Source organism: Tiliqua scincoides, chromosome 7, assembly GCF_035046505.1.
Source record: "Tiliqua scincoides isolate rTilSci1 chromosome 7, rTilSci1.hap2, whole genome shotgun sequence".
In the NCBI taxonomy this organism is placed as follows: domain Eukaryota; kingdom Metazoa; phylum Chordata; class Lepidosauria; order Squamata; family Scincidae; genus Tiliqua; species Tiliqua scincoides.
In genome coordinates this window covers 34,504,075-34,519,158 of record NC_089827.1, presented here as the reverse complement: position 1 = coordinate 34,519,158, position 15,084 = coordinate 34,504,075, and the positions used below count along the sequence as shown (strand labels likewise).

Sequence of the window (15,084 nt, the reverse complement as noted above, 5' to 3'; positions counted from 1 at the left end):
CGATTGCAAGACCTTCATTCATTCATATAAGTTCATCTTTAATATATTCATTTATGTAAACCTATGTAAACTTATTCAAATTTGAAATATAAATTAATTCTCCCCTCCCAGCCCCCAACACAGTGTCAGAGAGACGATGTGACCCTCCTGCCCAAAACTTTGGACACCCCTGCAATAAATTAATTAATTGACAATTCACTGGTAACACTTGTTGATTCCAAGTGTAACATCTGAAGTTGGACATTTTTCCCTGCATAGAAACAGGGCTGGTGCTACAGAGGGAACAATACACCATCCTGTTACCAAACTCTTCATTGGTTCTATCTGCTTCTTTTATCTGTTCTAAGCCAACAGTGGCCCATGTGGCTAGTGGCCTTGGGGTAAAGCACTTCAGTCAGGCTTCCTTGCTTCCCCCCCCATGGCACACTGGACATTATGACTGACAGAAGTACTGACAGTTCAGGAGTTGGTCTATCCAGGTGGGCATAGGCACTTGGCCAAAGCCCAACTCTTGATGCTACCTCTGCTAACACAGAATTGCACCACTTACCTCTTTCTGCTATGCCAGTTCCTGGTCCAGTTGTGCCTTATCTTAGATTTAGATGTCACTTGCACAATAGATGTTAGCTTTAAGAGGGTTCTGGCAAGAACACCGAAACAAGAGACAATCTAAAGCAGAGGTATCAGGGGGAAAGAAGTGGTGAAAAAGCAGGCAGGAGGGAGAAAAGAGAACATAAAGGTGAAGCCAGATAATTGGAAAGTGGGGCAGAAGGCAGGGAGATGGAGAACAGCTGTATTGTCAAAAATAGCACCTTTTATCTGTCTGTCAAGGAAGACTAACTCACAATGTGCCTTTGAAACAGATTCAGAAGACAGGAAGTAATAAGAACAGAGCCCTAAACCACCTGAATACCAAACAAAAGCAGCCAGTGGAACTGGTTGGAGGAAAAACCAAGAGAAGCAAATTAAGAGAAGGCAAGTCTTAAATTGAATGACAGTTTAACAGTACAGTACTGTATAATCTCATGCATGTTTACACAAAAGCAAGTGCCACTGTATCCAGTGAGTCTTGTTCCCTAGTAAATACATTTGGAGTTGCAGCCTAATAGTAATGGCAGATGACTGCATGGAACAAATGTCTGTGGCCACAGTCCGCAGAAAAAATTGTCCTGTGCAAGCCTTGTTCTGATGAATGGGAGGCATGCGGAAACCTGACACACAGTTCGTGTACAATGAATGAGAAATACCAACAGTTTACTGTATCCAAACTGATGACACACCAAGGTGCTGACCCTCCCAAAGAAAAAATGGAGGAAGGGTAATAAGAAATAAACTTTCCCTAGTTGCAGAGCAACATGGGCAAGAGGCAGAGGGGAGACACCCCCCCCTTACTCCAGTGGGCAAAACCGAGGCCTTAGGACATTACAAGGTAATATGAAAGCTGGAGTCCTGTGGGGGCAAGGCAGTGCGAGATAAGGCTGTATAGAGACTAGAAAGTTGCCTTGTAGCAGGTCAGACCAGAGGTCCACCAAACAGCACCAAAGCTTCATGAAGGGGTGTGTATCTTTCTCAGTCCTATTTGGAAGTACCAAAGATCAAACCTAGCACCTTCTACATGCAAAGCAGGTGTTTAACTATTGAACCATAATCCCCCCCCCCAAAGCCTCCCGTTCAGATACTCTTGGGCATTTTATTTCATTTCACTTGTTTACGAAACTTCTCTCCCACTTCTTTAGGAATTGCTGCACAGAAGAGCAGATCAGAGTTGACAGGCTCCCAAAAGAACTCTTTCCCCATGGCTTGTTTACAGGACAGAACTTGCATTGCGCCCAGTAGGCAGGGCTGCATCCAAGAGGAGGCCGTGGGTGCGTGGCTCCCTCACACTGATGCCAGAGGGCAAGGGCACCTACTGGGATAGGAAACAGTCCAAGCAGAGCCGGGAGCCCAGGTCTACCTGCCTGGAAGAGGTGGAGTGTGAGCACAGGTCTACCTGGCAGGGAAATCTGGGCTCCAAGTCCAGGTGGGGAGCCCAGGTCTACCTGCCCAGTGAAACTCAGCCATGGAGCCCAGTTCAGCTGGGAGCCCAGGTCTACTTGCCTGGAAGAGGTGGAGCGGGAGCCCAGGTCAACCAGGCAGGTAGATCTGGGCTCCTAATCTGGGTGGGAGCCCAGGTCTTCCCACCTGGAAGAGGCAGCTCCAGAGGGCAGTCAGAAGGGGAGCCCAGGTCTGCCCGCCTGGTTGACCTGGGCTCCGGAGCTGGTAGTACTCAGGCTCCCCCCGCCCCTGGCCCCTCAAATGGGCATGCTGAAGCCGAATCGCTTGAAATAGCCGCCCCTCTGCTCCGCTTTCCCTCTCTGGAGGCGGAGTCGAGCCTCGTTCTGGGCGCAAGATGGCAGCGCTCCTGTGATAGTCCTATGTACCCCCAACGGGATTGGGGCTCCTCGGCTTCCGTAGCCTCGTTCTGGGCGCAAGATGGCGGCGGGCGTGGGACCGCCCTATGCCTTGCCTTGGGCCGCGAGCGCCTGGGAGAGGCGACTCTTGTTCCGAACGCGGCGGGCGGGGGAGCGTTGCTATGGTAGCCGGGAGTAGGTGTCACACCGGGCCACTTCCTGGTTGGAGGCCAATGTCCCGGGCGCTCAGCTGGGAACAGCGCCGCGGGGAGGAGGCGGAAAGAGGCCCCGGAAGGAGCAGGAGGCCGAGGTCGCGGCGGTGAGGTGAGGAGGGCGGGAAGGGGCGCTGGGGGGTGGCCGAGGCGCTCCCTCCCCAGCGGGTGGGGAGCGCCTGAGCTCGGAGGCCGCCCTGAGGGGGAGGGCGCGGGGCCCTCGCCTGCGGAGTGGGCGAGGAGGGTCTGCTGCCCGGTGAGGGGGAAGGACGTGGTGACGGAGCGGGAGGGGGTGAGGGCTGATGCTGCCACCTCTGCGCTGGTGGGGGGCGGGACCCTCGCTGCTCCTGGAGACAAAGGGGGAGGGGAGGCACCCTCCGTCTTCCCCACTCATGGGGGGCGAGGGGGAAACAGGGCTGTGGGAGGTGGTGGGACAGCTTCCCTCCTGAAAATCTGTTTCCTTGGGGGAGTGGGCTTTGCCTCGATGGAAAATGGGGGTCAGCTTGGATCTGGAGGCGATGTGGGAAGGGAGGGAGTATGTGTGGCTGAGGGGGGTAGAAGTGCCTGGGAGGGGAGGCAGAAGGTTTGCTGAGGTGGCCACTTGGGGTGTGGAGGGGGGCTTGGAGCATCTCAGCTCTTCCACTTGCTGCCCAGTCTTATGTCTGCTTACTTAGAAGCAAATCTCACAGGATTTTGGTGTGTTGGTTTTGAACTGGGGTCAGCTTCCATTCTTGTCAGTAAGTGTGCATAGGGTTGCAGGTGTTTGTTGTGGTGCCTGTTTAGTTTAAAGGGGTTGTCCCTCTGGTGTGCTGCAAGGGAATCTGTAAAACTTGGGAGATCCACTACATTACACCATCCTTTGTCATGTGGGAGGGAGGAAGGGAGGGGAGGGGAGATTTACAACCACTGTGTATGTTTTCATTGCTGTTAGCATAATTTTGGTGGGTTGCAGTTAAAAACTGTCTTGTTACTCTTCTTGTGTTATCAGAATAGAATTATGAGTACACAATTAAGTGTGTGTTCAGTCTCCGTCACAATAAATAGTAGAAACAAAGGAGGAGAATTGGAACCAAAACTTCCTTTTGAAGTACAGATACATTGTCCCTTTTGGTAGTGTAAAACTGAGAAGAAAAAAGATGTTCATTAATTACATACTTTCCTTCTTGCCTCAGTTCTGGGCTTTAATTCCAAATGTTAGTGATGAAAGGCTATAGTAATAGTAATAGGGGGAGTTTCTGATTTTGGATACAAAAGTCTCTGGACTAATTGTGTTCATGCCTCTGTTTCTTTTCCCTTGAGTCAGTTGGTATTAGAAAGGAATCAAGCAAAACAGTCTTGTGGGGTATTGTGTACACAGGACTAGTTAAGTGTGACTTTTGTAAAAGTCCAGACCCTGCATCTTGGTTTTTTTTCTCTCTCCTTCCCTGCCCCCAATGGTCATTTCTGGAATAGCCTGTTATTAAATTGGATAGTCACTTCCTTGATGTGGTCTCCTGCCCCTCTGGGAACTATAGTGAAACTGCTGAATTTGCTGTTGACTGAATGACTGGACCAGGAGTGACCTGAAAGTCCCTGTATCCTATTACCAGTCTCTTTGCATGACTGTCTTTGTTTAAAAATTTGGAACAGTCTCTGAGACTTGGTTTACTGAGCCAAGTGGGCTGTTACTTTTATATTGTATCTAGGTGGAATTGAAGTGTGTTTTGTGGAACCTAACAAAGAACTCTTTCATATTGATCCAATACTTTATTTATTCAGAAGTCTTCCATACAAAGCTCATGATTTTTTTCTAAATAAGGTGGCAATATTTACCTAGGAGTAAGCATCTTTGAAAGCATTGGGACTTTTTGCAGAATAAATAAGCATAGGATCAGACTTCGTATAGTATGCATTCATTTATTTCAATTGTGATTTAAGTGATAGCTGCCCTAACCTGATGCTCTGTATTTTTGTTGTTGAATGTTATGCAGATCAATCTGCAATTACCACAAAGTTTGATTATAAACTTAAACTGTTGAATGAGGTAGAGGGTGTGTTGTAAATATTTGATCTACTACTCCTTACTTCATTTTTCAGTGATTCAGGAAATATTCTTAAATGATAGGAACTTATTTGCTTTTACTGTAACTTAAGCATTTCTTGGACTTTGAGGATGGAAAATGTGAACTGTTAATTCACAAGAGACCTCTCTGTATTCTTTTTGTGTGTGCTTGTATTCTTGTCCTGAAGCCTGCTATGTAATTAACTCTCTGCTGAGTAATTTGAACTGAGGGCAGCAGAAAAGTCCTCATTTTATAGAATTATCTCTGAATTGATGGTTGGTCGGTCTGTTGATTAGGAGAATTAGGGTTTGTACACTGATGTCCTGTGGGAGGCTTTGAGACTGAAAACGGGACAGTACTGCGTGTGTGTGCATGTGCACACACCTCTTGGAGAAACCAGTCAATTATAATACAAGTGGGAGTTAAGTCAAAAGTGAGCACTTCTTACTGCTGCTCAGGGAAAGGCAATCATATTGCATGATTCTTTTCTTCTTGTCTGTATTATGTTTAACCACATATGAGCTTATCGTAACTAGAGCTCTGCATGTGCTGCTATTTTACAGAACCGAAGAAAATCCACTAAGTGCAGAATTGTCTTTTGAAGGCCCAAGTTCTTTGCAAGTGGGAGGTGAGAGCCTTATTAGGATAAGAGAGACTTATGGTACTTTCAAATAAACATCCATGGGCTTGTGTGTGTGTGTGTGTTTGTGTGTGTGTGTGTGTTAAAAGCAAGTTTCTAGCTCTTGTTGTCATGAAGATAATGCTGAAAGTGGTGGGTGGACATCTCGGATGAGATTGCCAACTAGTATGTATTGTTTTTATTTAAAAGGTTTATTTCCCACCATCCCTTTTGTATTAACATAGTGGTCCATAAGATGTTGAAAAGGGCAATCCAAAGAATCAGGCAGTTAAATTCCTTCTGTATGAGGAAAGACTAAAGCATTTCAGATGCTAGTGATGGGATGGGGGGCATGATAAAAGTTATGCATGGGCCTAGAAGATGTCACTGGAGATAAGTATTTTCTTCCTCTTCAGTAATACTAGAGTGGAGTTCTCCAATGAAATTATTAGTTGATTCAGGACAGACAAAAGAAAGTGGTACACTCCATGTGAAATTGATTTATGAAATTCATTGCCACAGATTGTGTTAATGACTTGAAAAGAGGAATAGACAAATTTGTGGAGTACAGTTATCAATACTTCTGCCAGTGGCTGTTGTGTATAAATGAACAAAACCTCCATTTTCAGAAGCAGTAGGCTCTGAAGGGGTGTACTCTTGCCTTCATGCCCTACTTGTGGGCTTTCCAGAGGCAGCTGGTGGATCACTGTAGGAAGCGGGGTGCTGTCCTTGATGAACCTTTGTTTGGATTCAGCAGGGCTTTTTTTGACTAGCAGAAGAAAGGATGCAAAGTAAGTTTGCTTACATTGCATTTGCTTATGCAGACTGCAGAATCTAGCTTTCCTTGGTGCAATTGATCATTCCTGGGTGGTGGCTGAAAACTCCCTAGCTTCATCTAATGCAGTGAGTACATAACTTAGAAAATAATGCCTGTGTCTTGGTGACTAGATATGTGAGAGGCATAGTGCTGCTGCCATTGAACCTATTGCTTGCACAGAGGCTTTGCCCATGCTAAAATAGCACCTGCCTTCATACTGGGTGGAGTAGTCATTAGAATGGAATTTCTAATAACCATAATGGCCAAGACTTGCAAAAGAGTACATTTTTAGCATCATATAATTTAGAGTCTTCATCACATTATGATGTCTGTGTCAAAATTACAGTTCAGGAAAGGCATGTCAGTGTGAAAGCAGCTGGATCAGGTGTTGTGTGGTGTTTCAAACAAATCCTCCAAAATGTGAGTGGGGTTTGCAACAAGAGTAGCTTATTTCTGACAACCTTATTTTCAATGCAGTGGTGGTGGGACAGTGGCACCCAGTATTTTTGATGAGTGTGCCACAAGTCGAGTAATGGCGTCGGCTTATATACTCAACAGAATTAGCCTTTTCTAGATCTACCACTTTGGCTGTAGGGTGGGTTGTTGTGTGTGTTTTTTTTTCCTGGGAAGAAAAGCTTCTTGCAATATAGCATGCAAGGCTGATCTCTCCTCCCTGATGTGCTCTTTTTATTCACATATAAAGGAAAGTGTTCAGATGTGGAACAATCCATGTAGCCTGACATTCTATAGTTTGAACAAGGTAGTTTGACCAAGGTATCATTGATTGTATAAAGTGGCCATGAGAGATGTGCTCCCCTACAAGTGCAGCTTTCCTCAGTACATATGTGTAGTTCTATCTGTAGTCTGCTGATCTGCAGTGCAGCCTGGGGCAGGCAGAAGTATCCAGTGGAGTGGCACACTTGGACTGTAGTACATGGTTAGCTAATTGTCTATAGAGAAAAAGTCAGTAATTTGTAGTTTATTTACATTTATTTCTGATTCTGCTTAAAGAGCTCAAGGTGGCATTCATGGCTCCACCCCCCCCCCATTATCACTGTAAATCCAGTGAAGTGAGTCAGTGATGTCTGTCCCAAGATTACCAGTGAACTTCACAGGGGGTGGGTGGGGGGTATTTGAGCCCAGGTTTCCCTACAACCCCAAGTGGGGAGTGGGGACATCAGGGATGGCAATTAATCCCTTACTTCTCCCCCAGGTGGGTTTCAGTGGCTCCTGCATGGGTGCAGTACATTGCAGTGGGATCTCAGGCAGCTAAACTTTGCTGCATAAATACCTGATTGCTTGGGGATACTGCAGAAGCAAGCATGCTCTCTTAAGCAGCAGTTGCAAGTGCTTCAGAGTTCCTGCCAGCATACAGCTAAGATCTCTGGCTAAAATACCTGTTGTTGCAGAATAATTCAACTTTAAATTCTGCTTTCTGCTTTTTCTGTGTTTTTCCTTTTTGCAAGGTCTCCAGGACTCTTCCAGTGAAAAGGACACATACACAGGGAGACTGCTTCTCTCTCTTTCACAGATGCTCCCCCCCACATACACAAATGCAGAGACTTTTCCCCTCCAGTCCAACTTCATTGGTGAGGATAGGGGGAAATGAGGTTAGCAAGGAGGTTTGCAAAAAACTTTGCAAGGGAGAGATTGAAGTGTGACTGTATACAGTAAGGGGGGGGGGGGAAGGTGGAGAGGAAAACAAGAACAGGGAATAGACTGGGAGCCCAATCCTAGGCATGCCTACTCAGAAGCAAGTCCCTTAATAGTCAATGGGGATTACTAAGTTGGGCTTTCCAAGGGAGTGCTTGAAGTTTATATACAGTAGGAAGGGGGGGAAGGGGGAACAAGAAGGAAAGAGGAGATGGACTCAGCAGTTTCAAACGGACTGCTTCTCCCTCGCTCAGAGGCCCCCCTCCCACACAGATCATTGTCTCCTGCGTTCCTGCTCTGTCTTAGGTGCCCGATGCCTCTGTGGGCGATGGTGCTGAGCGAGGGGGGGGTGCTGATTGCTGTGGTGGCAGATGCCCCTGCTCTGTCCTGCCCTGCGCAGCCCAGCGCATTGAGCTTCTGCAGCTGGGCAGCAGCCTGAAGGAGCACGTGGAGCACACCGGCAGGCAGCTATGAATGCTCAGCAGCAGCCCCAGCCTGCACAACGCCTCCTCTCCGCAGGGATCACTTTCTTTCTCATCCCATGCTCTCTCTCTCCCTCCCACCTCCCACATAGAGATTGGCTGGCTGGCTCACTCGCCTCCCCCCACCCTCGCTGCTTGCATGCCCTCGCTTGCATGCCCTTGCTGCATGGAGATAAGGTGAGGCAATGATTCAGGCTGCTTTTCTGGGAAGAAATGTTTCGACTTATAGACAAGTATCTACGGTAACTTGTAATGCAGTCCTATCCTCAATTGCTACTGTGTATGAACTTTGCATCCCATCATGGAAGTAAAATTGGATACAAATGTGAATAATACATATATACTCTTGAGGAGTGGATACCTTATTCAGAGTGGGAGTGATTCTCAGTTGACAAACTTACTGACTTCAAGAGTGTCTGTGCATTCAAAAAAAATTATGTGCATATGTAAATGCATTCCCAGAGCAAGCTGAAGGACTTCTAAGAGTAATCCCCTGAATCAGTATTCTTGTGATGTTATAAAAAGGATAAGGTGTGCTCCTCCAAATGCTTTTGAACTTCAGTCTTTAGAAATTAAGCTGCATGTTTGAAGCACCAATCTTAGAGCTGCTTCACACATCATAGCTGGAATTAGGTGTATGGGCAAAATTTAAGTTGTGCTCCAAGGCCTACAACTTTTTTTTTGTCTGACCACCCAAAAACCTGTGGTTGTTCCTTCCTTTCCTAGAGATGAAATCTTGTCCTGACACTGTGCTATGCCTCTGAAATCTTACATGGGATTGGAGATGAGGTTTGTTGTTTCCCTTCCCAGCTCTAAGCTCAGGAGGTGAGGGATTTTTCCTTCAATTATGCTGTACTTTCATTATCTTCTGATTGCTTTCCAGAAGGCATTGAAACAGTCTTCCTCATGAGAGTGGCAAGCAGAATTGTCAATGGATGTTCTAGTTCTAAGACAGTGATTTTCAAACTTTCTATCTTCAGAGACCACTCCCCATCTTGATTTGTCTCCCACTGAGTCCTTGGATATTTGCAGAGAGCCAAGTTGTTACAGAGACATGAGGCATGTTCTGGGCAGTCACTTGAGGTCACTTCCCAGGTCTTTGTAGACTCACTGATGGCCTACATCAGCACTGCATGGGCAAGAGGTGGTCCCTGGAAGCTCATTTACTGTTACAGGTGGGGCCATAGTATCTGTGGGGGATCAGTTCTTGGACCCCTCCCCTGCAGATACCAGAAATTTTGGATAATCAATGTGATTTTTGGCCCCATAAGCCCTCTGAGGAGATTGGGCTTTGCTCCGGACCTCTCCGGAGGTCCCTCTCTGCTGGTTTCAGAATGGCTGTTTCAGACTGAAAAATGCGACTTTCGTTTCCCTTGGGAAATGTGATGTTTTTATGCCATATAAGGCATTCTGAGGCCCACAGAAGCTCCTGGAAGGTGTCGGAAAGCCTTATATGACATAAAAAGTCACAAACAGAAGTAACGTTTTTTCGTCTGAAATGGCCATTCTGAAGCCTGTGGAGGCAGTGGGAGGATGCGCACAACCTCTCTGGGCTTCAGAAAGCCCTCCAGAGACAACTGGAGCACAGCTCCAGTAACCTTTGGAGGGCCCGGATGGGGCCAAGACTGACTCAGCACGGGTCTGGGGGACGTGTTGAACCAAATCTGCGGATACACAGTCTTTGGTATGAATGCCCCACCTGTATTGATCTTTTTCTAATTTGCAAAGAATTCTAGTTTCCTCGTAAATGGAGCAGTGGTTTTCAAACTAATGTGTGAGGCACGTATGTGTGTACCATGTAAAAATGCTTCCAATAGTTGCAGCTGATCTCAATTGTTCTGTGCATATTTCTTGATATACATATGGTTAACGAAAGGTGTGCATCCAGCTTGTATGTGCTAGACTAGCTGCAGGTGAATGTTGCATTTTTAGCGTGTATCCTCTTCTGCTACAGTGTACAGAACATTTCTTTGGAAATAGCTTAATAGTGCTAGTGGCGCTTTGCTATGAGCCAATCTTGTAATGATTATAATTAACATAGTTCAGAGCAGGGAAAGTTGTGCTTGAAGAATGACATTGGTTTCTGTTGCAATCAAGCAAATCATTCAACACATTTTATCTTTGATTAGGCAGTACTGAATACAGAGTTGTATAAGCTTAGTAATCACTTGCAGAATTGACAATGCCTCTTCTTTTTATTTTTGACTGACACATCAAATGCATGTTTCCCTCAACCCCTACCCTTTTGATGGCATAAGCCAGAAATGTCCAACTTAAGGGTTCATGAAGGCCACTCTAGTTTCCAGACAGTGGTTCTAAGGTCTGCAAGTATACTTTACTGAACAAAATGACTTGTTTATAAATGGCTAGATGGGCCCCATCTAGTATTCAGGACTTCATAGTTATAGAGGGAATAGCATTGCTGACAAACCTGTATGTTTGTTGCTTATAAAATTTGGGAGGGGGGGGGGGGTTGAACAGGACGACCAAACAGGGAACACGGGTTTCTAGAGGTCCCTGTGTGCTGTTTGGAGTTGGGCAGGTTTTTAAATAGAACTCAATTTTCCTTCTCATTCCTGGGTTCTTCTTTTCCAGGGGATACCCACTTCCTTTTTCTCCCCAGATTCTTATTATTGCCATCTCTTGTGAGGCTAGAAAATGTATCTCTATCACATGATAAGTGTTGACATGTCTCTGCACCATGTGTAATGGCTCATGGCCCAGCTTAATGCAGTGGTATGAAATGAGGAGAGAGGCAAGGATATAGGAGCAACTATAAATAGCTTTTATTGTGGGAATAAGAATTCAACAATAGGGAGGCAAATCAAAAAGGTAATGCAATGAAATATTTGCACAGTCAATCACACAACTAAATTTTAAGTGCCATGGTTTCTTATGTGGGGGCGGGGAAGAATCCTTATAAGGAGAAGGGACAGCATATGGTGCAAGTAGAGAAGGAGTGAAAAGAGGAGAGCGGGATGTTGGCATCTTAAGAAAATTAGAGGAATTGCCAATGGGAAAGGGACTAAAGAACCAGAGATTTTGCAAGAGTAGGAAGGGGAAAAGGGAGACTGGGGCAAAGAGAGAAGCAGGAAAGTTCAAGCAATGGTAGGACACCATGGCTTGATCTGTGTTCTCTGAACCAGGGCTACAGGCAAGGAATGAATCTCTCAGCAGGTCATGAAAACATTTCACACTCTCAAGTTGGGGAAAGCTAGTTCCTGCCACCATGCTGTTCCTCTTCACCAGCACTTTGGATACTCAAATAGGCATCCTAAAGCTGTTTTTGGGCTCCCTCACCCCAGTTGTTTTGAGCAACTGCAGTAATGGGTTGCTAACTGGGTAAGAGGCACTTTTTCAAGTGGGTGCTCCTCTTTTTAGCAGGGGGAGAGTAACTGGCCCACCTCACTCCAGCAGTGTCTGTTCTAGTGGCTGTCTGCTGGTGTTCTTTTGCATCTTTTTAGATTGTGAGCCCTTTTGGGACAGGGAGCCATTAGTTATTTGTTTTTTTCTCTGTAAACTGCTTTGTGAACTTTAGTTGAAAAGCGGTATATAAATACTGTTAATAATAATAATGGTTAGAGTTACTGGAGGCCTGGAGCAGATTGCTAGGCCTCCCCCCTTAACTGGTCAAAGATATACCAAGGAATCCTAGACTTGCACACACTTGTCATACTTGCACCAATGGAAGAGAGAGAACATTTGCAGTCAAATTGACAACATGAATTTATCTGCACAAGACATAGAAGGTAGATGGGGTTTGTGGGCCAATGGTCAGGGTTGTCAGAAACACCAAAGTTTGACTTTTTCTTAAAGGCCTATGGAACCTGATATTTCTGTGCTATTAGCTCAACCTAAATACCACAAGACTGGTCTGGGTCATGCTTGCCTGGCATGCATCCAGTAACATAAGAAGAGCCCTGCTGGATCAGGCCATAGGCCCATCTAGTCCAGCTTCCTGTATCTCACAGTGGTCCACCAAATCCCCGAGGGACCACACAAGACAACAAGAGACCTGCATCCTGGTGCCCTCCCTTGCATCTGGCATTCTCATGTAGCCCACTTCTAAAATCAGGAGGTTGCACATACACATCATGGTTTGTAACCCATGATGGCTTTTTCCTCCAGAAACTTGTCCAATCCCCTTTTAAAGGCATCTAGACCAGATGTCATCACCACATGCTGTGGCACGGAGTTCCACAGAACAACCACATGCTGAGTAAAGAAATATGTTCTTTTGTCTGTCCTAACTCTCCCAACACTCTGTACCATGTACATGTGAAAATAAACATGCCAGGCAATGCGCTAAAGTGTGAAGTGAGGGTGTTTTTATTTTTCCCATTACAGGTAATTAAACTGTGGACCAGTCTTCAATATGGTGACTAAAATAGTGTAGCACTAAGAGGCAGGTCACACTGCTTTGGGTCAACCAGTTGGCTATCCTTTATCTGTACAACTGGTGAAATCCCCAGCATTCTTCTTCCTAAGTGGTCTCTCCCTTGAATCTCCCTAATTTCTAAGATGATAGCTATAGTCTATTTGCTGTTTGGTATCTGATTAACCAAGTGAAAAAATCTAGTAGATTTCCTGTGTTCTTTCTGGGATTTACTGTGGATCTGCAAACATGCTTGGTCACATTTTAAGGAAGATAATTACTTTCTCTTTCTACTTATTCTCTTTAAGTCTTATGGAAGCCAGGAAGAGAGAGTACATGGAATTAGCTGGATAGTCTAGCTCAGATGCTAAAATTCTGCAAGCTGTACTTCTGATTTTCTTTTGTAATCATGTTAATGGGCATTTCTTGATGTCTTGGTGGACAGTAATTCCTAAATGGAAGTGTTGAACCTTATCACTGTGACACATGAGCCTTGAGGGTTGATGGCTACCTGTAATATCTGTTCTGCCCTGGGGGAAGGAAGAGGTCTTCAGGGGCTGAAGTCCTTATCAGAAGGCATTTTCCAGGGTACTTTGGTCCTGAATGCTTAGGTCTCTGTAGAGGTTTGCTGTTGGCTGGGTAGTGTTCTTGAGTGAGAAAAGTGTCATGGGAACAAAGCAAGACTGAGTGTAGTGAGGTATAGGTAGAACTGTTAGAGGTTGCTTTCTGAATAGGCTAAGTATTTCACACATTGTCTTGATGTAGTTCTTACAACAAACCTGAAGTTGGCTTATTATCCCCAGCTGAGCTGAGGGAAGTGGCTTACTTAAGGCCACCTAATGAGAATTCACAACAGAGGTGAGATTTCAACCCAGGCATTCCTGATTTGCAGTTTGGCTTCTTAGCAGCTAGGACTATACCAACTGTTGTATTGGGATTGATTTCCTTCTTCACCCAATTGTGTTTAGATGCTTTTTATGAAGCCTGCTTCTAACCAGCATAAGATGAAGAGTACTCTCAAGTGCAATCTTAATTCCTTGCAGTCTAGAGCCAACTGATGTGCCTTTTTTCTCTTTAAAGGTCTCCTTTGCCCATTCTTGGGACTCCATTTGACCTGCCATATGCATGCAGGTGTGGGATGAAATGATGCCACTTCATTCTCAGCTTAACATGACCATTTTTGTCAGTTTAGTACTTCGGCTTTCTCAAGGATGGGATCATGTCTAGGTGTTACATTTCATACAAGCTTTTCCTATATCTCTCTGTTGTGAAGTCAAATGCAGGCAGTACTGTCTGGCTTGTTTTTGCAAACACTGTAACTTCTGCAATAACTGTCTTTCTAACTGAGAGACAAATGGAGTTAGGATACCACTCTCCCACCCACCTTTTATAAGCAACTTTGATGCCGTATGTCTGACTATGAGAAGATTAGCTTATTAGCAAATGACTAGAGATCATACTCTGCTTAGCTGTTGTCATATTTGTATTAGGATCTACATAATGCTTTTGACAGCTCATGTAAATTCTTAGGAGGGTTTTGCATTTTGATGCTTTTGTAAAAGGGGGTGAGGGATATACTGGTAGGTCCAGTCTAGAGACTGGAATGTTGTCCAGGAAATGGGGAGATACACTAATTATGCATGGGAGCTTTGTAAGCTGGACTGTGACCTTATAATTAAGCTGTTACAGAACTTTCAGTTGGCTAAAAAGGCAGTCCTGATTAAACTGAGCTTTAAAAATTTTTTTAATATCCGTTCTGCAGGTGGTAGACACCAGTTTGGAAGAGGCATTTCCCCTTCACTCTGTCCCAGAAAGGAAGGTCTTTTCTGAATTAGCTGCTGCTACAAGATATGCATATGTTGTTCAATTTTAAAAGTGTGCTTTTTCTTCAAAACTGTTGTTTCAGCCACATGCAAACAGAATGCAGATTTAATTGATTAAAACTAATTTGGTCAGGTAAAATTTCTTAATTTAGTGATACTGTAATATGGCAATAGCTTCAGTACTAATAGAGTAATGAGTTTAAATTCAAGTTAATCTACTAATTTTAATTATATAAAATGTAATTTTAATAACATGTACAAATGTGGCTTTCTTTTTGAGCTAAAAATCAGGAGTAACTCCAGCAGATGGTTGGTGGGTTGAGGGTGGGATGCAAAATGAACTTGAGCAGGAGCTATTCTCCAGAGAGGGGTCTAGAGATTGCTGCTTTGCTAGAGGTGTACTTGAGAATTTCTGCTCTTAACGAAGAAGGGTGTTGTGTCCTTAAAAATGTATTTGGCAGCTTACATCTTCTGAATGAGTTATTTGGGCACCAGCTTGAATTTCATAGCTCTGCTTCTGTTGCTTCTTACTGAGCAATTCAGTTGAATATTGCCTTGATTCTCTTGAGCAGCCTGAGTATATTCATGTTTACTGAGTTCTGGGCTTACTTCCATTGAAACATAGGATTGCTGCCAAGGAATAAAACTAGAGACTGACTGTTTAATAAAAG

At 44.8% G+C, this 15,084-nt stretch overlaps 1 protein-coding gene across 5 annotated transcripts in view; it reads left to right on the top strand.

Annotated features, from left to right (window-relative positions):
* The first annotated feature begins 2,549 nt into the window (after window positions 1–2,549).
* The window catches only part of USP6NL (USP6 N-terminal like), a 182,269-nt gene continuing 169,734 nt past the window's right edge, over window positions 2,550–15,084 (top strand). For 2 of the 5 annotated variants that reach the window (XM_066634374.1, XM_066634371.1), the window contains exon 1: window positions 2,550–2,714. The gene's annotated coding sequence lies outside the window, so the exon portion shown is untranslated. Of the gene's footprint in view, window positions 2,715–2,781; window positions 2,859–5,207; window positions 5,273–7,546; window positions 7,670–15,084 lie in introns of those variants that run through there. The other 3 variants (XM_066634372.1, XM_066634373.1, XM_066634376.1) reach the window with 3 other exon arrangements.